The 27348-nt window shown below is 40.8% G+C and overlaps 2 long non-coding RNA genes across 4 annotated transcripts in view; one reads left to right on the top strand and one right to left on the bottom strand.

The window, feature by feature from the left end:
- Window positions 1–27348, bottom strand: part of LOC125960599 (uncharacterized) — a 50952-nt gene that overhangs the window by 12941 nt on the left and 10663 nt on the right. The window contains exon 2 of one of the 2 annotated variants that reach the window (XR_007470397.1): window positions 5753–5880. This is a non-coding gene — a long non-coding RNA (uncharacterized LOC125960599). Of the gene's footprint in view, window positions 1–5752; window positions 7119–27348 lie in introns of those variants that run through there. The other variant, XR_007470396.1, reaches the window with a different exon arrangement.
- Window positions 1947–14525, top strand: LOC117196802 (uncharacterized). 2 transcript variants are annotated; one of them, XR_004477193.2, is made up of 4 exons: window positions 1947–3716; window positions 4441–4667; window positions 7112–7272; window positions 14044–14525. It is a non-coding gene; the product is annotated as an uncharacterized LOC117196802 (long non-coding RNA). The 2 variants fall into 2 exon arrangements; XR_004477191.2 differs by lacking the exon at window positions 7112–7272 and having other exon boundaries at window positions 2220–3716.

The following is a 27348-nucleotide window of genomic DNA, read 5'->3' as shown; positions in this document are numbered from 1 at the left end:
CTTGGTGACAATGAAGGCCACCTTGAAGGGTTTGGGGGAGGAGGAGGAACCCGGGCTCTCCGCTGAGCAGTGGAGAAGGCTCCCCTAGCAGGAAGATGTGAAGCTTTGGCCTCAGGCAGACCAAGTTTAAGGGCTGGTTTTGTGGTTTCTTACATATGTTGCTGTTTGAACTTCATTTCTCTACACCTTGGCTTCTTCATGTGTGAGATGGGAATGATAACCTTTACGGCACACAATTACTCTTTGTAAAGAGTTGAGCGGAGTTCACGGCACTTGGTAAGGATCCAGTTAATAAGAATAATTACTGTGCATTACCCACAAATTCAAAATTCACCTGATCTGGGCACATCAGCTGGAGTTTACTTTTATATGACAAAGGGAAGTGGTTTTGCTAGAAAAGAGCTCAAATGGCAATGCAAGAATATAACTCTAGGGGCTTCCCTGGTGGCTCAGTGGTTAAGAATCCGCCTGCCAATGCACGGGACACGGGTTCGAGCCCTAGTCCGGGAAGATCCCACATACCACGGAGCAACTAAGCCTGCGCGCCACAACTACTGAGCCCACGAGCCACAACTACTGAAGTCTGCGTGCCTAGAGCCTGTGCTCCCCAACAAGAGAAGCCACCGCAATGAGAAGCTTGAGCACCACAATGAAGAGTAGCCCCCGCTCGCTGCAACTAGAGAAAGCCCGCGCACAGCAGTGAAGACCTAATGCAGCCAAAAATAAATAAATAAAATAAATAAATTTTTAAAAAAAGAATATAATTCTAATCTACCTAAAAGATGAGCTGTGTTTACATAGAGATAACGAGTTCCCTATGTTGAATTTATGTATAAATACCAACTGAAATAAAAATAAAAGTCAACATTGTTTTGATTTGCATATTATTCTACTTATGATAAGAACTTCTACCTAATCTTTTATTTGTGAAGTTATTTCAGTACTTGAAATAAAGATAAAATTGTGTTTTCTTGACAGAGTTGGGGGTTGGAGGAAATACCAGTGCACTTTCCTTGAGGCATTAGTTAGGTTCTTTGGTTACAGGCTACAAACGCTAACTCTGGTTCAATTTATTAGAAGGATACTGGTGAGCACGACGCACCGAGTTGATGGAAGTCTGAAGGAGCAGGTTTAGAGACGGGACAGAAGTCAGGAGGGCATCCTGGCAGGGGCAGTTTCTTCCCTCTTTGCATCAGAATCGAAGAGAGAGGACTTCCCTGGTGGTCCAGTGCTTAAGACTTTGTGCTTCCACTGCAGGGAGCACGGGTTCAAGCCCTGGTCAGGGAAGTTCCGCATGCCGCAAAGTGAGGCTCACAGAAAAATCAAAGAGAGGAAGTCCAGCTGACCAGGCTTAGATCTTAGAAGGCCTTCCCTTCAAATCCTTCCCAGAGGAAGAATGTGGCCAAATGATATTTCTGGAACCTCTTTGCTTCCATTAAAGAAGAGCTTATCTGAATTTTCTGACCTACCAAGACGACCCACTATGGGTGCGAAGTAAATCCCCCAAAGGAAACAGAGATGCTGATAGGAAGAGGGGATGGATGCTGGGTAATCCATCATCAAAGGTCCATCACAGAGTCGACAGAGCTGTTTCCACACCTGACCCTGCTCCTTGTGAAGAGAACTTCTTCCCTCCTCCAATTCTCTTATAAGAATGGAGATAATAGTAAACCCGACACAACAGGGTTAGTTTGAAGTATACATATTGTAATGCTTAACAGGTGCCTAGGACAATATCTGTCACATACTAGGCATGTCTATTAACTTTCCCTAAATCATACTATTCTTTCTCATTTCGATTGTGCCGGTGTTAAGCTTTTCCATATTAGTTGCGTGTATAAACATACTTGTGGTATGTTTCTTAGATCCATGTATATTAGTATTCTATTATCAAAGTGTGTTCTTCCAGAGAAAAGAGATCATGCCTCACTTTCAACAGTGCCATTTGCTTTTGAATAACTGGCAATGATACTAATAACAGGGAGGAATTGCCCTAGTGATTAGTTTTAAATATTGTTTTGAGGGTTTTTCTTTTTACTATCTACATAATGTGTTATTTATAACACAGTCAGCATTTATAGTTATGCTTGAGCTATAGGCTTCCATTTTCTTTTCCATGGTCATGTGAGGAGCCTTGATTATACAGAGACTTTTGTCTCTGTATACAAGACTTTTGATGATGGAATGGTTGACGTGGGCTTCCCTTCCTAAATATTTTGCTGATTCACTTGTTCCTTTTTTTTTTTTTTTTTTTTTGCGGTACGCGGGCCTCTCACTGCTGTGGCCTCTCCTGTTGCAGAGCACAGGCTCCGGACACGCAGGCTCAGCGGCCATGGCTCACAGGCCTAGCCGCTCCGCGGAATGTGGGATCTTCCCGGACCGGGGCACGAACCCGTGTCCCCTGCATCGGCAGGCGGACTTTCAACCACTGCGCCACCAGGGAAGCCCCACTTGTTCCATTTTTAAACATCAGGAGATTACCATTGGTGACATCTGCTAATTATTTGGTTTGACGCGTGGCTGGCATGAGACTTCCATCTGCAGCCATCAGGAAGACGAGATCAGTGTGAGGCTAATGCTACCCAGTCCATGGCCTATTTGTAGTGATGAGTACCCTTGTCTTTTTTCTGTTTTCCCCATAGATATCATGTGTTGGAAAGCTGCCAGAAGTTTAACATAAACCTGGTGAGACTGAATATAACTTCCGTCCAGTGGAAGGTGCATTGTCTTCCTATTAACAGCATAGCAGCTCTCGAATTGCATTGGCCCAACCGATTGCACATTTAAAACCTTCTACATCTCTTTTAAGGTCTCCTGCCAACCCTAATTCCGATGTAGAAGCAGTCTTGAAAGAGAGCTGAAAACTGACCTTTTTTGCTTCCTGGTACCAGGTTTTGAGAAGTCCCCTCAAATGGCCCTTGATTGTTTGTTTTTCTCACCACCATCATGTGTCTGCCACAGCTTCATTAAGACATGTTAGTTAAGCTTCCTGGCTTAACTCTGAGCACATTAAATCATACTCAGTAAACTCACTAAACATCTTGCTTGTTTGTTTTTGTGGTGCTCAGCCAGGATTAGAGAGGCAGTGAGCTCAGAACCTGGTAGGAGCCACACTTGCTAATTCTTCATTCACACTTTAGATCAAATTAGTGTACATTTTCATCATGTCGTGTTCTACCAAAGCAAACAGAGGAGAAGGCTTTCTGTCCCCTGGTTCTTCTCGTCTGCTACCGCAGCAGATGACTCAGCACAGGAATCCTCCAGACAAGACTATAGAGGGATTTGTACGTCTGCTCATGGCGCATGGGAAAGCCACAACCTTTGAGGGCTTAACATAAGAAGTAGGTGCTAAAAAGCTAAGTCAATGAATAGAGAGGATCACGCAATTGGTTATAGTTGGCCCTGTTGGGGAGAACAGAAGAGACTCTGGGCTCTGGGCCTTGTTGCTGTCTTAGCCCCTTGTTCCTCTCTTAGCTCGCTCCCATTGGGGAGCCCTTTGGGGAGCATTTCTTATTTATAAGCTGGCCATTGCTTATTCTGGTGCCTCTGCCAGGTTCCTCCTACCTCAGTACATTGACACCTGCTGCTCCCTCCGCCTGAAAATCTCCCTAACCCCCTTCGCCCACTAAACCCTCCTCTCAGGATTTATCTGACCAGACACTTTGCGGGGAAGACTAAATCAGGACTCCATTAAATCTTCTCACACCACCTTCAAGGTACTCATTATGATTGTAATTGAATAATTAATCGCAGAAATTGCTGTTTAATGAATGTATTTTCTGCTAAAATGGAAGCCCCCTGAGGGTCTTATTTATGTTTGCATTTCAACTCTTTTTATACATAGTAGGAGCACGGTACATATTTTTTTAAATGAATGAGTGAATTCTGAATTGAGAGCTCAACATTCTTAAATGTGACAACCCTTATTTAGGTTTTGTGACTAAACCATAGCCAAGTTTTTTCTGGAGCACAATTTCAATAGGCCAGAGGAGGGAGAGAGAAAAAGGTATGTAGAGGATGGGCTGAATTGGGTCAACTTTCTCTTCATTATGTTTCACCCAGGAGTAGTTTTATGCCAAGGTAATTAAATGCCAAAACAAGCTTGCAGAAAGTTTTCTCTTTCCACAAACTTCTCTAACTGTAGAAAGGGTAAGAATTCTTTTCAAACCCCACTTCTGTTTTACCATTTACCTCACATACTGACCCAGTCTCTAAGACTCTCACCATTTTTATTGTGATACCTGAGTTTAGAACAGAATCCTAGGTACCAGGTCAGTGCCTATTGCTTTGTATGAACAGCAACAGTGCTTTTCATTACTGGGCATAATATACTTTCTGGTTATTTTCTCTATAGCCTTTTTTTTAAAAAAATGTTTTAATTGATTTTTCTCTATAGTCTTATACTGGAAATAAGCAATGATTGTGACTTTCCTTTGACAGATGGAGGAAATGAGCACAGGCAAATCTGGAGCCCTTGACCACTGTCACACAGGCAAGACTGGGTCACATCTAGAGGAGCAGTGGAAGGAAACCTCCAGAACTCCGGGCCTCAGGGCAGTTTCCACAAGGCCTACAGCTAATCACAGATCCAGGGTTTCCTCCCATTGACTAAAAGTATAATAAATACAAGTTACAGCCTGACTACCTTCTGAGAAAATCTTATAATGGTTAGTAGGGGAAAGAAGAGAAAGTCCAGATGTTTGCTTTGTCTTTTTTTCTCCTGCTTAGTATGAGTTGAATGCTAACTTGAGAGCAGCTTTAACGGTGGACTGGAAAGTGCTTTCTCTTAAGGAAACAGTCATGTATCAGAAAATTGGTAGGATACAGACAACACAGGATAGTTACAGGAGGACATGGATGGGGAAGGGGAAAAGGGACAGCAAAGTGTGGTCATTATTTATTCCACTGACCTGAAACCTAGCACGAGGGAGGGAAGACTCAAAAAGCAAAAGCCACACGGACTCATTGTTTTAACAGCACATCAGTTTCTTATTCATCAAACTTCCAACAAATAGTTACTGAAAACTGGCAATATACTAAGCTCTGTGGATACAGCAAAGAAAAAAAAGAAGCCCCTCGTCCTTTAGACTTTTCATTTCAGGGCAGGGGGTTCATAAGGGATGGAGGGAGAGATAATATACAAGTAAATAAACAAACAGGATGATTTCAAACACAAATAAATCTTCCAATAATGATAAATCAGAGTAATGTGATAGAGAGTGGCTGGAGGTGGGGTGTTATTTTAAGTCTGTGTGGTCCAATACAGTAGCCACCGGTCGCAATGTAGTTCGTCCAAATTGAGATGTCCTGAAGAAACGTGCCAGATTTCAAAGACTTAGTATGAGAAAAATAATATAAAAGATCTCATTTTTTTATTATTATTATTTTTTTTTTTTTGCTGTACGTGGGCCTCTCACTGTTGTGGCCTCTCCCGTTGCGGAGCACAGTCTCCGACGTGCAGGCCCAGCGGCCATGGCTCACGGGCCCTGCCGCTCCGCGGCACATGGGATCTTCCCGGACCGGGGCACGAACCCGCGTCCCCTGCATCGGCAGGCGGACTCTCAACCACTGCGCCACCAGGGAAGCCCCTATCTTATTAATTTTTTATACAAATTGTATGTTGAAATGATGATATGTTAGAGCTGCTGGATTAAATAAAAACATTATTAAAATTAATTTTACCTCTTTTTAATTTGTTTAATGTAGCTACTAGGAATTGTACAGTTACACGTCTGACCCCCATTTATCTCACCTGATGTGTCTACTGGGCAGCCCCGTGTCAACAGCGTGGGCAGGGAAGGCTGTCTGAGGAGGTGATAATACACGTAGCAGTTGACAGGTCATGTGAAGGTCTGGTGGGGCAAAGGGAATGCAGAGAACCTGAGGTGGAAACCAGTTTGGTGAGTTAGAAAAGAAAGGCAGAAAGCCAGTGTGCCTGGAGAGAAGAGTGAGTGGGAGATGCTAGGCCTGCCTCATACAGGACCTTGTAGACTAGAGGAAGAAGTTAGGATTTTATAGAAATACAAATTTTCTATAAAATGTGGGAGCAGATTTGCTTCTGTGCAGTTTTCCAGGCCCTGCTCCAAAATATCAACATTCATTATGAAACCCTGGCTTAAAAAATGCAAAGAACCCACTCAGCTCAGAATATCTCTGTTCTAATGGGATGTGCATTTATTAAGCTTGTTTACTTTCATATAGTAGCTGCGGTGTTTATATATAGGTTTTTTAGGAGGAGGAGGAACACAGGTGGACAGAGAATGAACTCATATAAATCAGATGAATATTTGATTTCAGTTTCACCTTCTTCTACTTTACTCAAGTTAGAACTCCGATTGAATGTGTAATAGGGAAGGCAGGCAAACTCAAGTTCACCTAGAAAGTACAAAGTGCAGGTTGGGAGATAAACACTGAAGTTTTTTTTTCCTTCATTATACATGAGTGTGTCCACTACGTATATTTTTTCTGCTGGGCTACTCCCAGGAAGAGGAAAAGAAACTATGTTCTCCCCTCCCCCAGTCCTGCTCCTGGGGGAGTGGTTATTAAAAAAAAAGTAGTGAATCATTTAATGACCAAATATTTCTGATGGATTTTGGAGTTTATATAATGAATGTATTGCCATAAAAGCAAACATTTGACTTTCACAAGTGAAGTGGAAACATTTTTGTTCCCAGTTATCAAAGGGAAACTGACATCCATAATTATCAGGTAACTCTCACACACACAATAAAAGCTACAGAAGAACATGTCCTAACTAGGGCTAATTGGTCATTAAATTAAAAAGGAATGAACCCAAGTGTTCAGATTATCCAGGGACACTGTCAAGATTGGTGCTTAGTCAAAATGCATTAAACCCTGCCAGTGGCTGACGACAATAAAAATATCTAAATCCTGGGTTGGCGTGATCCACTCTTACTGTGGTTCCCGAGCAAGCTATGCGTACAAGGCACAAGGACAAGTGAACAATAAAAGTACATATTTAATATTAGTTGCAAGAGATCCTCATATCCCACTAATGGCCTCTCTGTCCGGCTGAACTGGAGCCCATGTTGTAGGCTCAAGCCCTCCATGAGCCCAGCTCCACTTCTAATTCCCAGTCTAATTTCCACAGGCTGACTGCGGAGTCCAAGGGGATGAGTTCTCCTGAGTGCTGAAAGTTCATGCTACAATAAGAGAGGAGGCAAAATGACTGAGCCTGCACTTTTGAAGCAGTGATCCTGCCAGGCAATTGGCATGGCTGCATCCGTGTCCTTGAGTTCCACAAACAGATATGTAACTCCTCCTTCCTGGGACCTGAGGGTTCTTGAGCTAGCAGTGACGTTGATAGGGGGAAAACTAAAATGGAAATCAAGAATGGGTGATCCTATGGGCTTCCCTGGTGACGCAGTGGTTGAGAGTCCGCCTGCCGATGCAGGGAACACAGGTTCGTGCCCCGGTCCAGGAAGATCCCACATGCCGCGGAGCGGCTGGGCCCGTGAGCCATGGCCGCTGAGCCTGCGCATCTGGAGCCTGTGCTCTGCAACGGGAGAGGCCACAAGAGTGAGAGGCCTGCGTACCGCAAAAAAAAAAAAAGGTGATCATAATCTATAACTGACAGTTTTAAGAACTTTAAGAACAAAGGGAAATGCAATTTAAAAAAGAACGTATCTATATGTATAACTGAATCACTTTGCTGTATAGCAGAGTTTAATACAACATTCTAAAACAACTGTACTTCAATTTTTAAAAAATGCTGTTTTGAAAATGTGGGTGCATACTGTATCACCATTACTAAGCACAAACCCTGCAAAGTAAGTTTTATGAAATCTATTTAAAATGAAATCCAATTGAGGTTTACGGTAATTAAACCATTTGGCCAGGGCCAAATCTGAGCCCAGATACGTGTTCCTTCCTTTCTGCCACACTGCACACGTACATATTCCTGTGAACTGAAGTAATAGCAGAAGCCTTTCACCAATATTAGTGTTGTGAAAGCACTAATGGAATTTCCCAAGTAGGAAATTGTTCAGTACATTATGTGTTATCCATTATTGCTATTGATATAAATTGCATTAATTATACTTATGAAGACAGAAATAATTAATAGTAGACAATGTAGCAAGGAGTAAGTATTTGTAATTCTTCCAGGCCAATGGCAAGGGAAAAAACTGTATTTGGCTTTTGGTTTCATTCCCCGACATGCCAACCCTGAACTTTCTCTGTCGACATCTTCACCTCACGCTCAATATGAATGTATAAAATCTGGCTTATTAGCTTTTTTCTTAAACCAGCTCATCTTTTTTTTTTTTTGTGGTACGCGGGCCTCTCGCTGTTGTGGCCTCTCCCGTTGCAGAGCACGGGCTCCAGATGCGCAGGATCAGTGGCCATGGCTCACGGGCCCAGCCGCTCCGCAGCATGTGGGATCTTCCCGGACCGGGGCATGAACCCGCGTCCCCTGCATCGGCAGGTGGACTCCCAACCACTGCGCCACCAGGGAAGCCCCAGCTCATCTTTTAAGATGTCTGAAGGGAAGGCAGTTCCAAGTTTGTTTAAACCAGTGGCTCTTAACATCATCAAGGAATCAGGTTACTTGAATATTTGCTTTGTCCCTGGACTAGATCCACTTATCACAGCAAAATGGTGGCCTGACAGTTCCAAGTGCCACATGGAGACAACTTTCAGCAAAAGAGACTGTCTTTTCCTGTGTTTCCCTTTTTGGAAAAAAGAAGACATTTCCTAGGGGCCCCTAGAGGATTTTCTTCACATGTCATTGGCTAGAAATGGACTCCGTAGTCTTATCCTAGAACAGATTCATCCTCTGGGCAGGGAATAGGGCCTCATCTTCTGAAGACCATGGCTAGGAAGAGGAGAGAAGATAATGGAACAAAACCAGGATTCAGCTAGGAAGGAAGAAGCAGGGACAGAACAGGTGGTGGATCAGCAACCAGTGGTATGCGCCACATCTTATGCCCGAGCTGGGCCCTCAAGTCTCTCCATGGTAATAGGTTCCATAGACACTTTCCAGATCAGTCTTCATAAAGTACAGCATTGGTGGTTTTCTGTTGTTGCAGAACTCAATGCCAACACCTCAATATGACCTCCAAGGCACTCTACAATTCACTCCAAACTCCCTTACTCTTAGGCCATATTCCCATGCAAGACTCTGTCTGTTCAGGGCACCTCCTCTTACCTCGCCTGCACCACTTCTCCTGTATCACCTCTATCCTGTCCCCAAAATGATACTTCTAAAAACAGAGATCTGAACTACACTGCCTTACTTACAACAGTGGCTTAATGACGTTTAAATTCCATTGCACGGCATACATAACCTTTCACAAATTAGATTCTGCATGTCTTTCCAGGTACTTTCTCTATTAATCACTATGTCCATCCTCACCCCCTCCCCTGACACTCTAACCACATAGAAGGTTCTCACCCTTCCCAAACACATTATGTTCTTTTATGCCTTCATGGTTTATCATAGGTTGTGCTCATTGTCTGGAATATATTTCTCATCTTTTTCCATCTGGTAAAGTCCAGATCAAAGTTCATTTCCTTTATAAATGCTTTCTCAATTCCCCAGGTAGAAATAATTTCTTCCTCCCTGGTTGCTTCTAAAGAGTTCTATTACATTAGTTAATACACTGTGTGGTAAAAATTTGCACCCATGTCTTCCACTGAGGTGTTTTTCTGTAACAGATTATTATTATTATCATCATCATCATCAATATCATTATTATATTATTCTTTGTGCCCTCAGCCCCTAGTAGAGAGAATATTCTCAATAAAAGCTGGAGGGCGGTCTATCTAGAATACCCACTCTGTCTGAATTCTGCTCACCCTTCAGGGCCCATCTCTTCCAGGGCTTTGTTGTTATTCCCTACTGATGAGAAGTTTCCTTCATTCAAATCCCCGTAACTTTGATTTGTGCAATTAAGTCATTCATAACCTGTCTTGTCTTACGGTTGCCCTCCCCGCCCCTCTCTGCCCAACTAGCCTGTGAGCTCCTTTGGTAAAGCCTGTGTTTCAATATTCTGTGGCTCTGTTCCAATTCACAGTGTGGCACCAACTCCCAGTGTGCTTTGCTAGTACGTATATATATATAATCAGTTGTTTCTCTTTCATTTCAGCTTTAGGGTCATATTATTTGTGGATTCTTAGCTTTAGAGAGTAGGAAGTTAGAAAAAAAATAGTTAAACAAATGTGTTTGAGAAGCCAAATATTTCTCAAATATCCTAGGTGAAGGGGGATCTTGTATGTATTCTGTGGTTAGCTCTAGAAGTTCTATAAGAATTTTTGAAAATATTTTTTGATAATAATTTTTGAAAATATACAAACAGCCTTGGTGTTTATGATTTTTTTTTTTAACCACGTCTTATCACAAGATTCCTTGCTCTCAATGGCACTGTGTTTGCGATCTTGTTGAGGTCAACAGATCTATTCCAATTTTCAGAGCCTTCTCTCAAGTTAAAGGTAGACGGGGCTACCAACAGATGTTTATTTCAGAGGGCGTTGAAAGAATTGATCTCCTTTAAAAACTACCATTAGATGTAACCACAGTTGCATTTTATTAATATGTGGCAAGTTTGTAGTCACCAGTGATTATGTCTGTCTTACATCAAACAACCAACTGACTTGGTTGATTCAGTGAAAAAAAAATCAACCAACTAATCAAGCTTGAGAAACACTCAAACTTCCCAGAAACCAATGTTTCCTAAGATTCTATTGTTCACATACCAACTGCCCATGTACCTTATATGTGTACTGCCTACATTGCAGTAAAATTAATAATTCTTGGAATAAAGCAATCATAAATTTAATACCAACATCATTTGTCATAAACAAGAGGTAATTATCTTTAAAAAGCAATAAAACATAACAATGTGATTGTAACTCTACCTGGAATGTAGGAAAGCCTCAGTGCCCGAGGCAGGCTTTCTTTTTTAAAGATGGGCAATTAACAAAAGTAAAGAATTGAAAAAAAATGCCAGACTAAGGAGAAGGACTGAAAAGAATTTTAAGAATACATAGCCTTCCCTCTACATAATTCATTTAATACTATTCCTTGTTATTATGCCCCTCTGAAAATCACCTCCATACCATGAGTGACACCAGCTTGCATTTGGGAAATAAAACCATAACTAAAACAATTAACTGGTGGATTAAAATTAAAGTTTTTAAAGAAGTTTTCTGGTTTATGATCATGTGTTTTGCATGATTACAATGTATTTTGCTAAAGACAATACTTTACCATTTTTGAAGGATTTATAATATTTGACTAAGTGGGTAATATTCAGGAGCTAAAATCTGAAACTCAATTTTATGAGAAAGCAAGTTACACTTAAATAAGACTTTGGAAGAAAGCACAATGAAAAAATGTAAGTGAATTTAGAAGATTTCCCTATTTCAATTTACACCTTAAGAGCATTTCTCTTATTGGGTATTTAAAGGCTCATCAAATAGAAGGCTTACTTCTGAAAGAAGTATAAAAAATTAAGTGTTTTTTTTTATTCTTTTTGGCGGTACGCGGGCCTCTCACTGTTGCGGCCTCTCCCATTGTGGAGCACAGGCTTCCGGACGCGCAGGCTCAGCGGCCATGGCTCACGGGCGCAGCCGCTCCGCGGCATGTGGGATCTTCCCGGACTGGGGCAAGAACCCGTGTCCGCTGCATCGGCAGGCGGACTCTCAACCACTGCGCCACCAGGGAAGCCCCCTATTACTTGCTTTTGGATACCTTCCATTACTCTTATCTCCCCTCGAAAAAAGTTTGCCCATTCTCTGGTAATTACCCATACTCATGGTGATCATACCTCAGAGGCACAAAATAAGATGCACTTTATCCGACTGAATTATTGATGAATGATTCCTAAATGCTACTGCTGCCAGGTGCCTAGTTGGCTATATGTGAATAACTTTGGCAGTCTGTTAAAAATAATAAAATTGAAGATCCCATCCCCAAGCCCAGAAGAAGCAACTCAGTAGGTAGAGTACATAGGATTTCAGGAAGGTAATTCTGAGTTACTATTATAGAACAGTCCTTTCATTGATTTATTCATACTTATCTATATTGTTCATTTGCAGATAACTAGTGCACTAGGCATATAAGTATGAATAGACAGTCTTTGCCTTTGAAGAATTATTATTTAGTAGATGATATAGACTTAACAGAAAGAATTTTAATTAAAGTCAATGTGCAATTATGAGGGCAATGTGAATCACCTAAAGTATTGTAGACATTTGAAAGAGTCATAAATGACTTAGAGGGGACCAGGGAAGATCTTGTAAGGAGGTGGTCACTCAGTTGGGCTTTGAAGAATAGGTGAGATTTCCATGGGCAGGAGTGAAGAGCATTTGAGCAGGTTTTTCAGGCATTTTCCCAAAAGTGCTCAAAATAAAAATTATGTCATACTAGATTTATTTTCATTTTTATATATTCTGTGTTGATGAGCATAAATAAATATTACAAGTCAAATATTTAAGTTTTTGGATATTGTCAACAGCTTTAATTCATATTAGTAATCATTATCACATATTTACTAAGTACCCATTGTCTATTGAAATCTATTAGCTGATATAGGACAAATTACGACAATAGCATAAAAGTTGTCTACCTTGAGGAAGCTAGGAAATTATAAGACATAGAAACATTAACTCAAAAATACTCAATATTTATTAGTAAATATATTGATAATCTTCCATATTCTTTCAACTTGATGCACTTCTCTGCTAATTAACATGTAGACTGACTCTTCTTGTAGATCACTTTTTGGATAAAGATGAAGATTTTTTAAGCTTTTATTTTAGTATCATCAATCAGCAATGCTTCCTCTTGTAATAACAGGAAAACATTTTATACTCTCCTTTCCTTATCCCATTTATAGTTAAAAATCATTTTTAAACTTTCCCTTTCCTCTCAAAGGTCCCATTTCATCCTTTGCACTGCTTTTCTAATTTTATTGCAATATGGCTTTGCTATTTCTTGGTAATCTTCACTTTCTTTATTAGTTTCAAAAATAATATGCCCTTTATATTAGCCTCAAGCTCTTCTTTCAGTTAAAGTACAAAATTAGTTTGGAATTTTTCCGGAACTTTTTCAAAGAAAAATGCTATGATAGCACTAGTGTGATGCATTCTGTATATCATCATTAAAATGATTAAAACTGTTATAAAGCACATTTTTGTGCTCAGTGGTGTACAAAGAAATGGAAATTATTGCTATTCTCTAGGGAATCTAATACTGAGGAGGATGAATCAGTAAAGGATATAATTTGTGAGCAAAAAATACACAAACAAAATAATACAGTTGTTATGGAAGATAAAGTCTAGGCATGAAGATAAAGTCTAGGCATGAAGAGAAAGTGTTGCAGGATACACTTGGTTTCAGAGACCCTATACACAGAAGGGTGGCTTTATTATGGGATACACATGATCATCTTCTCTTTTCCTTTTGACTCCACTTCTACTATAGCTTCTCTTTCTCTGTATACCGCCTTCTCTTTCCTTGCACATTTCTCTTTTCCTTCCCCCAATCTCTTCTCCACTCAATGAAAGAACAATTCCCCAGCCTTTTTTGGTCCTAAAAAAAGCATTTACTCTTTTCTCAAATTGGTCCTTGCCCAGGATGAGGAGGCTTCTCCACTCCTAAATGGCTACTCTGGGTACTCCTGTTCAGTCCCAGTCTCAGCTGGCTGGGGTCTCTGCCTTCCAAAAGCACCACCAATTCCTCACTGAGAGCATTAAAGACTGACATCATGGTGCAATAGAAAGAACTGGGAGTCAGGCACCATGAGTTATAAGCCCAGCTCTGTCAACAGCTACTTGTATGGCCTTATACCAAGCTGGGTCTGAACATTCTTATCTATAAACTGTGGAGGTTTGTGGCAGGCTAAATAATGCCCCCTTGCCCCTGAAAATATGTCTACATCTTAGTCCCTGAAACCTATGAGTGTTACCTTATATGGCAAAAGGGACTTTGCAGATGTGATGGTTAAAGAACTTGAGATGGGGAGATTATCTTGCATTATACAGGTGGACCTGACATAATCACAACTGTCCTTATCAAAGGGACCCAGAAGGAGTCAGTCAGAGGAGAAGCCAAGGTGACGATGGAAACATGGATTGGAGTGATGCGATTTGAAGATGAAGGAAGTGGTCACAAGCCAATGAATACACGTGTCCAATAGAAGCTGGAAAAGAAGCGGAAATGACATCTCCCCTCATGTTCTCCAGAGTGAACCGACTCTACGGCCACCTAGACTTTAGCCCAGTGAAACTGATTTTGGACTTCTGGCCTACAGAACTGTAAGAGAGTAAATTTGTGTTGTTTGAAGCCACTGAGTTTGTGGTAATTTGTTACAGCAGCCATGAGAAACTAATACAAGGTTGCACTAGGTGACTTCTATGGCTGCTTCTAACTTTAATTGTTACTTCATAGCTATGACCCATTGCTAAGTGACCCAGACGTTGCAATACTTGGGTGCCTTAACAGATCTTGTTTTCTGTTTGTGTTTGTTTGTTTGTTTTAATAAAAACATTGTTTGACGAGACAGTTTACAGGTATTGCTTGTTCAAAACAGCAAGTGCATTTGAAGAAAGGCAATTGAAGAAGAGTCTCTGCAGTTTCATGTGAGATTTTGTTCCAAAAAGAATTGGTAGTCAGAGAAGAGCATTCATCTTCCCCCAGGACCGAACCCCCAACTACCATTCCAAATCCTTCTCCCACTACATCCTACTCTCCAGGCCCATCAGTCTTCTGATCACTTCCCGTACAGGCTCTTCTGTGTCCCCATTTCTTTGTTGGTACTCAGCATGAAATGCTGTCTCCCCAAATCTGCCCAAAACCCCAACCAAAGCCAAAGCCGTCTCGAAATCTGACCTGACCACCCAGGTCACATTTAATATTTTCTTCCCCTATTTGCTCCATGTGTATCATTTGTCCTACTTCTGTTCAGACTCTTGAATCCATCTTCTACTTAGTGCTTACACCTCAGTCTCCTCCATTAGACAGAAGGAACATTGAAGGCAATGTCTATGGCTTATTCATTTCCGTGTTTCCTGAGTGTCTACACTGTGTCTTCAGTGTCTACACAAAGTAGATGGTCTATGTTTCTTGTATTAAAGTTACAGAGGACTAGAGCTGAAGAACCAATTATTGTTGCTTTTCATAAATATACATCTTAGTGCAAAATTCTTTCATAGGAAACGTAGTGAAGGAACATTTATTTATAAGTGCTCCCTATCTCTTCCCCTTATTTTCCACTGTGTTTTACTTTAGTGTAAACTTCCTAGGATTACCCCTCCTCTGACATACCAGGAACAAGTAGGAAAAAATTAAACAAATCTTACTTGCATTTTTTTTCCAATAAAAAGATGAAAAGTTAACTCAGGAGCCAGGGAAAGAGTAGAGTTTTGTTCAAGCACAATACATTGCAATTACAAGAAGAACATAATCCCCTCTGATTTATCTTTACCCTATCTCTCTCCCTTGAAATTCAGGATTAGGTGCATTTTAAGAACTTAAAAACTATTTTAAAGTGTCAGGAGTAATCACTGATAATACCTCTTTACCCCCTTGTTCCAAACTAAATCCTAATTAAGTAAAGCTTGTCAGTAGAGCCTGAACAGTAAGCAATTTATTCCACCTGCTTTATATTAACCATATCCCAGTATGGATTTGATGATGGAGAACCAAGAGATAAGATTAGTTGACTCCAGAAATACCTTCTGGTGGTAGAATGCTTGTCACTTTACTCATTTCCTTAATCATAGTTGGTGATGATGCCAAACCCTTCATTTGGATAACTAAGGGAGCTTAACTATTAAATCCTCAGTACACCAAAAAAGGAGACAAGTAGGTAGTACCAAAGTGCCTATTACTGTTATTTTTCAGACGGGTAAATAGATCCAAAGGTCAAAATCTCACAGTATGTCTGTGAACAAAACCACAAAGAGGATGAGGCTAATGGATGCCCAGTCTTGTTTTATTACCACTTGCCCGATCGACATAGTCAGCTAAAAACCCCTGACTTGTTTGAACAAAGGTATATGAATTTGCACGTGTTGGATTTAAGTGGCAGTGATGCTGGAGGAGATCCTACGTAGCAGCTGTTTAGATTTAGCAGCATCAGAAATCATTTTATCTTTATAAACAGTGAATGGATACTGGTTCTTTAAAGAAAAGAAATCTGCTAATTCCTCTGATGGTAAAAGAACATCTATGGAATGCTACTATCTACAAGTAAACAAACAAACCTCTCAGACTAAACCCAGGTCACCCACACATACTAACATCTTCTTTCATTATTGGCCTTCAGGGACACGATGGATGTTCTAAGTGTTTTCCGGCCCATTCTCCTCTTTAGGACACAGGTCAGGACAGTACAGCCTCAAGACTAAGCTTTGGGATGAATGTTTATACTGCTACTCCAGTTCCCATTAAAAGAATTACAATGATACTGCAATCTGAATACTTCTGGAAAAGGCCTAAGGGGAGAGGCCTTTATTCAAAAAAGAACTAGTAGCTAAAGCAGGACAGAATAAAGAGTGCCTAGTTCAGAAAATCTGGCCAAGTCAGTGCATTCCATATAAAATAAATTCCATCTGTTGACTGGCAAGAAAAAAAAAGAAATGTAGGAACTAGTTGTATATGTAAATTTTCAATAAAGTTATATAGATTCTGGTTTAGTTAATTATTCTATTGTTCTTGTACCTTAAAAGTAAATTTAAAGCAAGTGTTTTTGATCTGTGTATTTTGAGGACGGAAAGGCCCAGATCTGGGATAGGAAGCTGCCAGGCTAGAAATGGTTCTTGGCAGAATTCCATCTGGCCATTGACTGATTTTCTAAAATTAAGTGTTCCTTGCTTCTATCCCTAATTATTTGGATGAATCAAATTTGAGAGAAAATAAGCATGTCATCTCAGACTTCATAATACTGGGTGTAGTCAGACATGTAATTTACAACAGGAAGTACATCTCTGAAACTTGCATAAAAAGCACAAACAAAGTCAGGCCAATGTAAGTTCAAATTTTGATTAGGTCATTTGGCCTATGTGCCCCAGGGCAAGGAACTTAAAACTCTCTGAGAGTCTCAGTCTTCTCATCCATAAAATGGGAATAATAGTGCTTCTTTGCAGTGCTAAATAAGACAAAATATGTCATCAAGTCCACACACAACCTATAGATACTCCAGAAGTGGTAGCTATTATCAGGAGTCCTGGGGGAAAGCAGCATTATTTATATAATGGATAGATAAAATATCCTTTAGAATATTTTAAACTCCTCGAGCTTGAGTTCTAATATACTGTCTTGTGTAAACTGTCAGACCTCATATCTAGCAGGCACTAAATAAATACTTGTTAATTTGTTTAATTATATATTTTCTTCAAAACAAAGAAGTTATGCCAGCTTTTCCCCAGAGCTTCCATTTCCCCTGCTTTATTTATTAATTTCAGTGACATCTTTGGAAGCAGTTTGCCACTAAATGGCAAAGAGCAAAACAGCAAGAAAAACCATTCTGACCATAGAACAACAAATGAGCCTCAGCAGAAAATAAAAGAAGAATCTAAAGCAGGCAAGGCTGTCTTGGGAAGGTTGGTCTTGACTGTCTGTGTTGAGATGGAAGGTAAGGCGATGGAAGAGGGCACAGTGAATGCAAGGGGGAGTGGGGACAAGGCAGGGTAGTTTCAAGTTCAGCTCTAAGGAAGTCATAACTATTTAGCAACAGAGCCAGGACTAGAACCAGGGTCATCAGATTTGGACAGCAACATCTGAGATCATGAGTCACCATCCACAGTGTGCTAAACTCTCTACCATGCTGCCTCCAGCTGGGAGCTTTGCCCCTCCTGATCTGTTTCCTTATCTGTTCCTTGAGAGGTTTGGACTAGATGAACTCCCAGGTCCTTTCCAGTATTCCTAGTCTATGTACATAGGTTTCTATATAATACAACTTGGCTCCCTAGATTATAAGATCTTACATTTTTGATAGTGCTTTAGAGTTTACCCCAAGCTTTTGAAGTTACCATTCTACTTGACCTTCACAACTACTTTGTAAGTCATATATTTTCATCCTGCAGTTTTACAGGAACTAAAGGAACTAAATCTCTGAGAGATCAAGCGAGTCAGTCACAAGATTTGCTAGCAGTGGAACTCTGCGCACACTCGAGCCTCACAATGAGCTGAGAGGTTTAGTATTAAAAGTACAAGTATGTAATATACAAGGAAAAAAGCGCAAGGAAGTCAAATAGAAAGGGCTGGGGTGTGGTGGGGAGGTTGGAGAGGAGAAAATACAGCACAGGTTGAAATAAAAGGCTAAAAGTCCAGAAGCACTTTCACAAATGGCCAAGGGCAAGTAAAGACTTTTTTTAAAAACAAAGAAGAGGTGGGTCCGCTGCTTGACAGATGGCACAAAATTAACAGACAAGGAAGGACGAACGAATTCTCTCCTATTTTCTTTCTGCCTTAGAAAGAGAGTATCTTTCAACTGGAAAGTATAGAACATAGTAAGGCTTTGAGATCAAAATAGTGGAGGAAATAATAAATGCATTTAAAACTCTGCCCTATTTATCCAGCGTCAAGTTCCCAGGCTCAGATGAACTACCTCAAGTTTCTGAAAGGATCCATATCGTGATCAAATGGCCTATTTCTATAATTTCAGCATTTATAGAAACTAAAGAAATGCTGGAAACCTAGAGATAGACAAATGTCCCAACTTTTTTAAAAGGCAGTTTCCAAAAATTACTGACGAATGTTTGACATCAATCTTTAAGAAAGTTCTACAAAGGTTAGGTTGGTTAAACAGATGATACGTAGGACTTACCAAAGGAAGCACCAACCAAAGAGAGCCCCCACTGGTTGACCAGGAATAAGTCAAGGTCAACTAGCTTCGTGATGAACTTATTCGAGTATAAGTTTAGAAATGCTATAAATGTGGTATATATTCATTCCTAAAGGTACTTGGCAACTTTTTCTTTAATATCTTCATAGAATCAGCTACATGATAGTGCAGTTAGTGAATTCATAATAAATTGAATAATTCGCAGAGAATTGATAGATATTGATTAATCACATTTGCACATGAGACAAAGAAGAATAAACAATATGTCAAAAGACAGATCAAGATTTAAAAAGATCTTGAAATGCTGAAATTATAGGTTTAAATGTTAATAGGGATCAGTGAAAAGGTACACTTAGGTTCTAGGAAATAACCTAGACCTCGTGGCTTTGAGAAATTTGAAAATTTCTTCGGTGGTAAGGACCTCATGACCTTCAGTCCTAAATTCTTTGATTATATGAAGCATAACTGCATGCGTCTGCATAGAAGGGCACTAGTGATGAGAGCTACCGGTCCCACCTTCTATGAGGGACTGCTGGATCGAATACTGCACTCCCAAAACAAAGGATCAAGGAGAGAGCCAGCAGTAAATTCTCACTATGTGGTTTTGACAGTGAGATGGAAGGAGAACTACTGTGATAGTAGTGGGTCTTTGTCACATGACGAATGTTTTATAACGGCCTGTGGCCTTTGTTAGAAAATATGTCACATTCTTAGCAGAGAAAAAGGAAGATGTTCTGAATGAATGAACAAACAAATGGCTGAAGACACAGTACAGGTTTCTGATGTTTTCCCCTTCCCCAAAATGTGTTAGTAACAGAGCTCATAAAAGAATACCCACAATCTTCCAGAAACCTAGGTTTTATTCAGAAGGCTGGTCCCCTCATTTCTGAACTCCCTTAATGCTGCCCTTTGGCACTCTGGCCCTCAGGACCTTGACCAAATAGTCTTTGTTTTTATTTCTACTGGTTTTGGTTTTGAAAAATTCAAGGCAAGTAAGAATTCTTAAATATAGTACTCAGTGTCTTCCTAAAAATCTGCTGCTGGTACTTATTCTCTGTTGACACGCTTGTGGGAGAAAAGGGCAGCCCGTGAAGCACCGATGCTGAGCACGGGAGCCCAGGAACGCTGGGTGGGAACAAGGCTCTGTCCCGTGTCACAGTTTTGTACCTCAAGCAGCAGAAGAGAAGCATGAGTGAGCCTGTAGGTTCCCAAGAGGAAAGGAGGTGTATGAGGGGAGGATTCATGACCTTCCACTTACAAAGAGCTAATCATATACTTTACAGTATAGCATAGCAAATGTTTTTGGGTTTTTTTCTCCTATAGAGAAATTTGACCAAAAGATACCCAGGGAAAATATACAGTCAGGGAAACCCATATTTATGTAGATGAGGCTTCATCTTCATGTAGGACGAGCACTGAAAAGTTTAAATTCTTTTATACAGTTTGTTTACAGAGAGTCTGTTTACAGACTCTCTTCTGCATGGCTGTTTCAGAGGCCATCGGCCTGCAGACGCAGACCCTGAGGACTAAGGGACAGCAAACTTTCTCCCAATTCTGGGTAAGTACCCACACATAGTCATGCATACCTTACCATACACATTCTGCTTCTAACTATCTGCAGATTTGATTTACTTTTAAGTGTCTTATAAAAGCTACTGATCATCTGATTTCATGATCCCAAATTTCAGAATATAATTAACAATGCTGCTCAATACCCAAAGCCATAATAAATAAATGTCTAGTTAAAAAAAGAAAAAAAGGAGTTCTAGGAAAAGCTGGAATAATGTTTTTTTGGAGAAAAGACCAGTTTTTCCCAGTTCCACAAAGATTCTTCCAGCACCTGTGTTCCAGGTGCTTCCAGCCTCTGCAAAGTATCCACAGAAGAGGACAGAGTCGGTGCCTTAGAGGAGAGGCAAATGTGCTGCCGCTTCAGGTTAGGCCGGGCTCTCCACCGCTACCCCTCACAGGCACGGGGAGGGCTCCCAGCAGGGCATTCTCTCTAACTCTCACGGCAGTTCTGCAAAACAGCTACTCTTAGCCTCATTTTAAAGACGAGGAGACTGAGACTCGGCGAGGGAGGCAACATATCTGAGCCACACAGCCCAGGAGACATAAACACAGTTGAGCTTCCATCTGCCCACCTCCAGAGTCCCTTTTATACCACGTGTGCCCCCAGTAACTACAATACAGACTAAAATATCAAAGTGTGATAACAGCAAAACAAAGACCTGAAAAGGGTGGGAAAAGAAAGCAATCGTGGCTGGTTACCTGGGACCAGGAAAGCCTTTGTGAAGACTGAGGCATTTGAAACAGGCTGAAAAAAGTAGAATGTCAGCAAGTGGAGATGGGGGCAGTATGATAAAAACCTCTAAACTATGGCCTGAAATGCATGTTGGACTGCAAATTCCGTTCTTTCTTCTAACTTTAGGTAGATAAAAATTATTATCATTCTTTAAACTTATGATTTATTATCTTACGAGAGTATAAAGGCTTTTCATCTTTACTGATACCATGTAAAGAAAATGAACTAGAATTACAAGGAAGGTTTTAAGTTCATATCACATGACTTATAATTTAAGAATGGTGGTCTGGACACTGACACCAGTAAGGAAAGAAAAGAAAAGAAAAAAAAAAGAAAAGAAAAGAAAAAAAGAAGAAAGAAAGAGAGAGAGAGAAAGAGAGAAAAAGAAAGAAAGAAGGAAGGAAGGAAAGAAAGAAAGAAAGGAAGGAAGGAAGGAAGGAAGAAAGAAAGGAAGAAAGAAAGAAAGTGGCGCAGTGGTTGAGAGTCCGCCTGCCGATGCAGGGGACACGGGTTCCTGCCCCAGTCCGGGAAGATCCCACATGCCGTGGAGCGGCCGGGCCTGTGAGCCATGGCCGCTGAGCCTGCGCGTCCGGAGCCTGTGCTCCGCAACAGGAGAGGCCACAACAGTGAGAGGCCCGAGTACCGCAAAAAAAAAAAAAAAAAAAAAAGAGGGAGAGAGAGAGGGAGAGAAAGAGAGGGAGGGAGGGAAAAGAAAAGAAAAGGGAAGGAAAAAAAATTTAAAAGACATCTCACATTCAGTAGCTAGAGAATTTAATTCAGCTTTTTCTTTTTAAGGTCATGCTGTGAGCAAGAGATCAGAATAATGATCCTTTGAGGACTCAGTCCTTGAATACATGCATAATGAAGCCTTGAAAGTAAAGACCAAAGAGATTAGCCTGCAGTTTTTTTTTTTTTTTTTTCTTATTTTACTGCATGTTATGCAACCAGGTAATAAAATAATTCATATTTCTTCGTTATGAAAAATTACATATAGATGCTATTCCAAACAATAAAACCAAACCAGGGGCAATTAATAGGAACTGGGCTTGTTTTTCTGCATTTCTCAAGGATATGTGCATTCTTATGGACATATACACAAGCAGATTCTGAATCCTTCCCTTGGTCTTCTGGGCTAAATAAAACTTAAGGCCCTGCATCTACTACCTGTGTTTTTTTTTATAATCAACACAGACCAATGTCATCAGTTTATTCTAAAGTGAAACTCTCAAGATTGCAAAGAAGCTGGTCTAGTTTGAAGGGGTAATTTTCACAATGATATCTGGAAGAGGGGGGAGAGGGTATGGGCTTTGGAAGAAAAGAAGAAAAAGATTTAGACCAGCAAGTACAAGGGGACGAGTGTTTGCCATGTTACACTGAGATTCACACAAGAATACAGATTTTAGAAAAGATGCTAGATGACAGGATGCCAGGTCAAGGTGAACTGGAGCTCCTGTGGTCTCCTCAAGCTTCCAGGCTTTGGGATAGGCTTACAATGTTATTGCTATGGTCTGAATGTTTGTGTCCCCCCAAAACTCACATATTGAAATCCTATGCCCAATACTATGGTATTAGGATGTGGGGCATTTGGGAAGTGATTAGGTCACAAGGGTGGAGCTTTCATGAATGGGATCAGTGTTTTTATAAAAGAGACCCCACAGAGCTCCCTAGCACCTTCCACCATGTGCTAGGTGGAAGAAGGAAGAAGGGAGAAGTCAGCCATCTGCAACCCAGAAGAGGACCTTCACAAGAGCTCTACCATGCTAGCACCCTGACCTCCAGAGAGGAGATTAGTAGATGATAATTCAGTTCAGAGCATGTCACTTCAGGGCTTGAGACACTCATAGGATATCCAGCAGGAGCTATCAAGCAAACAGTTAAAAATATAATGTAGGGCTTCCCTGGTGGCACAGTGGTTGAGAGTCTGCCTGCCGATGCAGGGGACACGGGTTCGTGCCCCGGTCTGGGAAGATCCCACATGCCGCAGAGCGGCTGGGCCCGTGAGCCATGGCCGCTGAGCCTGCGCATCCGGAGCCTGTGCTCCGCAACAGGAGAGGCCACAACAGTGAGAGGCCCGCGTACCGCAAAAAAAAAAAAAAAAAAAAAAAAAGTAGCTCATGGAAAAGTTTGAGGAAATTACAAAATCAAAAGAACAAGTTTGTTGCTTCTACCATAGCTATTAATAACAATCATTAGGAGAGCAGTGACTTGAAAAATGGGTTGGACATAGATTCTTTTTAGGAAGAATAACTCTGACAATACCATGAAAGAAGGAATGGAAAAGAATATAGAGGTGGGAATACTAGGTTACTGCAGACATCCATCTGGAGGCGGTGAGGGACTCAATTCAGAGAGTGGCCACAGGAATGAAGTGGGACGGTCAAATATGAAATTCATTTTAGGGCAAAATTTCTAGGATTCGGCAGTGAAAAAATTGGGTTAGGATGTGAGAGAAAGGGAAGCATGAAGATGTCCCTAAGATTTCTAACTGAGAAGAACAGGTGGGTAGACATTATTAACCAGCCCAGCATAAGTCAAAGTTTTCCTTTGTTCCTTGTTCTTTCCTTTGTACTTATATACTACATGCCCCCTAGGCTCTGACAGGTTTCAAAGATACCTAAAGATAATCCTGCTGGTCAGAAGAAAATAAATCACTTGCCTTTTTAAATACTTACAATTTCCAGTCCAAGAATAAGTAGCTTGTAGTAGTTGAAAAAGAGATTTAATAAATCGTGTCCTGGGACTGAAAGTAGTGACTCACTACTAACGAATGATGATATTGTTTAGCTCCATCACTCATTACCTCATTAGTCTACACAGTGTCTCTTACAGGTCTCCACTTCCCTGAGTGGAAGGTAATGCAGATCGGCTCATCCAACTCTACTGTAGCCCATCCATCTCCATTTCACCCCACTTAGCATCCCAGAGGCTGAAGAGCTACAGACCTTTTGTCATTTGCCAGATTCCCTTACAGCTCTAGCTCCTTCCAAGGTTGAACTTCCACCAAACAAACCTAAGCACCCGGGATTTGGAAGGCAGAGGCCATTCTGCCACCCGGGCTACTTCTAGTAGCATCACTGCAGTGGTGGCATTTGGTTTTCTTGTCTTTTCTACAACAATAGTTGCAGAGGTCTTGTTATAGGTTGAATTGTGTTCCTGAAAAATGTTGAAATCCTAACCGCCAGTACCTGTGAATGTGACCTTTATATGGAAATAGGGTTTTTGCAGATAATCAATTAAGATGAGGTCATTAGGGTGCGTCCAATCCAATATGATTAGTGCTCTTATCAAAGGGGGAAATTGGGCACAGAGACAGACACATGAGAACATGAAAGTAAAGATCAGACTGATGTATCTACAAGCCAAGGAATGTCAAAAGTTGCTGGCAAATCACCAAAAATTAGGAGAGAGACATGGCACAGATTCTCTCTCACAGCTCTCAGGAGGAGCCAGCACCGCTAACAACTTGCTCTTGGACGCCTAGCTGTCAGAACTGTGACACAATACCTTTCTGTTGCTCAAGCCAAACAGTTTGTGACACTTTGTTACAGCAACTGTAGAAAACTAGTACAGGTCCCAGGTCTGGTTCCTAGTTTTGCGGGTGTTGAGAGTCAGGGAATGGGGAGAGGGGGGCATCCATGTTGATGATGCATATTACAGCAGAGTGGACTATTCCCAGAGCTAGCAGTTACAACTTCAGGTTTTTGAAATTTCCTTCCTTCTTCTTTCAAAGGCAGCAGCTACTTAGGTAGGCCAATTCAGTGGTGGTTCCTGAAAGTTCAGTCTAGAACCTGCTTCTGACTTCCCATTTCTTGAATTAAGTCCCTTTTTCTTAAACTAGGTTCAGCGGATTCTGTTAACTATCTTGACTATAGGAAACCATTACACCCCAAAGAGATTCTAGCCCACAGAAAACAAACCAAAATTCTATGTTCTCTTGGGCAATACAGTACGTGGATCTGTAACAAGTATGAATAAACCTAAGCAGAGTGAAAATAGGTAGTAGGTCTAATTGAAATTAGATCACAAACTAAAAAAAAACAAACAACTCTATTCCTTCTAGAGATTTCCATATTTGTAGGAAGAACACTGACCTTATTGCAGTAGTAAGCAGCTGGTTTTCCTTAACTAGGTAAAATGAGGGAAAACAGACGGAGAGAGGGGTGGGGTGGATAAGGATGGAAGTTATAAATATGGGCATAAACATTGTAAATTTTGTTGGTCAAATAAAATTTTGGCAGTCTTATGGTTTTGGAAAGCTCCTTTGGAGATTCTGTAATATAAAACTTCATAGAGAAATCAATCACTAAAAAACTCAGGCCCAGGGCTTACAAGATTTGTAGTGAACTCTTCATAAAAATGCGAATGAGGTACAAGGCTAAAACTCACAACAATATTGTTAATAATCATAATAGTTAGAGTTAGTTGTTTTAAAAGCCATAGTGCTTCCTGAGTCTAGACCTTTACTACTCCAAATGGGGTAACTGAGTCCCAGAGAGGTGAGATGACTAACTCAAAGTCAAGCAAATAGTGGTCTGATTATTTGAAGGACAAATAACTAACTCTTATGTAAGAAAAAATTTGCTTTCTCAGTGCCCTCAGAAAGCATGTTTTAAGAGCCATGTATATATTACATGCTAATAGATATGCACAGAGAAATTTGGGCAAAGTTCTGCTTATCTAATGCTGAGAGCACTGACTCAGATGGACAGGTAAATCAAGAACATCAGATAGAGAATTCAGCTGAGCCTTCAAGGCCCAGATCAAATGCAGTCTCTGCCTTTAGCCTTCTTAGTCTCCCAGCACATGTCTGCCTCTGAATCCCAGGGCACTTCAGTCATTTCTCTGTTAGTGTATTTGTCACTTATTTTTTTGTAGCATTTACCTAGTGCCAACACTGTTCCAGTGCTTTCCTCAAAACAAGCCCGTGTGATACGTCTTAGTATCATCCTCACTTTATAGATGGGGATCTAAGGGACAGAGACAGGAGGTCACTCTGCCAAGGTAGAACAGGATTCAAATCAAGGTGAGCTGGAACCACAGTCCATGTTCTAACCCCTCCCCTACAACCCTTCTACCATGTTAAGGCTGGAGGCTTCCACGCCCAACATTTTCTTCTACCCACAAGCTTACTGAGAGCAGATTTCACTCTGAGTCATGCATATATTGCAGAGAACATTTAAAATAGTGCCTGGGGCAGACTTAGAAATCAAATCATTAACTAAATAAATGAATAACAAATAGGTGAAGAAGGCATGAGGGCATCTAGGCTGAGACAGCAAAAATGCATCTGTGATACACACATTGGTGGTGATGGGGCTGGAGAAACACCGTCCTTTCTCTTTGGTCATTTCATTCCCATGTACTCCCTGCGTGCTACTTTCCTTAGGCTGCTATGCTAAAATTTGTTAAAATGTATGAATTTTAGGGGAAATAACCAATTGCGGGATGAGAGCTAGCTCTTGATGAAACTCTGAAGAAGAAATGTGACTCTGCCGCTCTCTTTCTTCCCCTTCTGTTTTCTTTTTGCCCAATATGGGTGGTCCCCATGTGAGGTGTCCTGGGCTTCACTTGATGGGTTTGGAGAGGTCACCGCTAGGTCTCCAGGAAGAGAACAGTCTGACCACAGCAGTGGGACAGTCACCTTAAGGATCTACAGGCGTGTGCTATAAAATACATATCCACTCAGACATATGATTGAGCCCCACTCACATGTTCCCAGTAGTTTAGATTTGAACATTTGATTTACCCTTCTCTCGTAGACTGCCATAAAATCACTTTAGTGCATATGACTCACTTCCTTTCATTCACTCACATTTCAGTGAAGATAATTAACCTTGGCTAATAGTTCTCGTCACTAGACTGACTCAGGTGTTGTTAAAAGCAACAGGCTTACATAATAGACAGTGGAAGATGGAGACACGAAATGCAATTTGGCTCATATGTTCTAGCACTGAGATCTAACACATTCTTATGAATTCTAGCTCTTAGCTGGGAGGTCTCTCGGTCAAAAGCAGGGGCTCTGGAATCCAAGTCCTCGATTTTGGTCAGTCTCATGGTAGCAGTAGTTTAAGAACCAGCATCTGGGATAGAAAAGCAAGAAAAGGAATGGAAGTGTTTTCTTTCTATTATTATATTTTATAATAAATAGTCTGTTTGATTACCTATTTGGCTTTAAATTGCATGATTTGTTCCTCAAAAAGTTAAACATAGAATTACCATATGACCCAGCACTTT

Source organism: Orcinus orca, chromosome 12 (assembly GCF_937001465.1).
Source record: "Orcinus orca chromosome 12, mOrcOrc1.1, whole genome shotgun sequence".
NCBI classification, from domain to species: domain Eukaryota; kingdom Metazoa; phylum Chordata; class Mammalia; order Artiodactyla; family Delphinidae; genus Orcinus; species Orcinus orca.
Note: the sequence above shows the minus strand (reverse complement) of the source record. Positions and strands in the feature narration are given on the sequence as shown.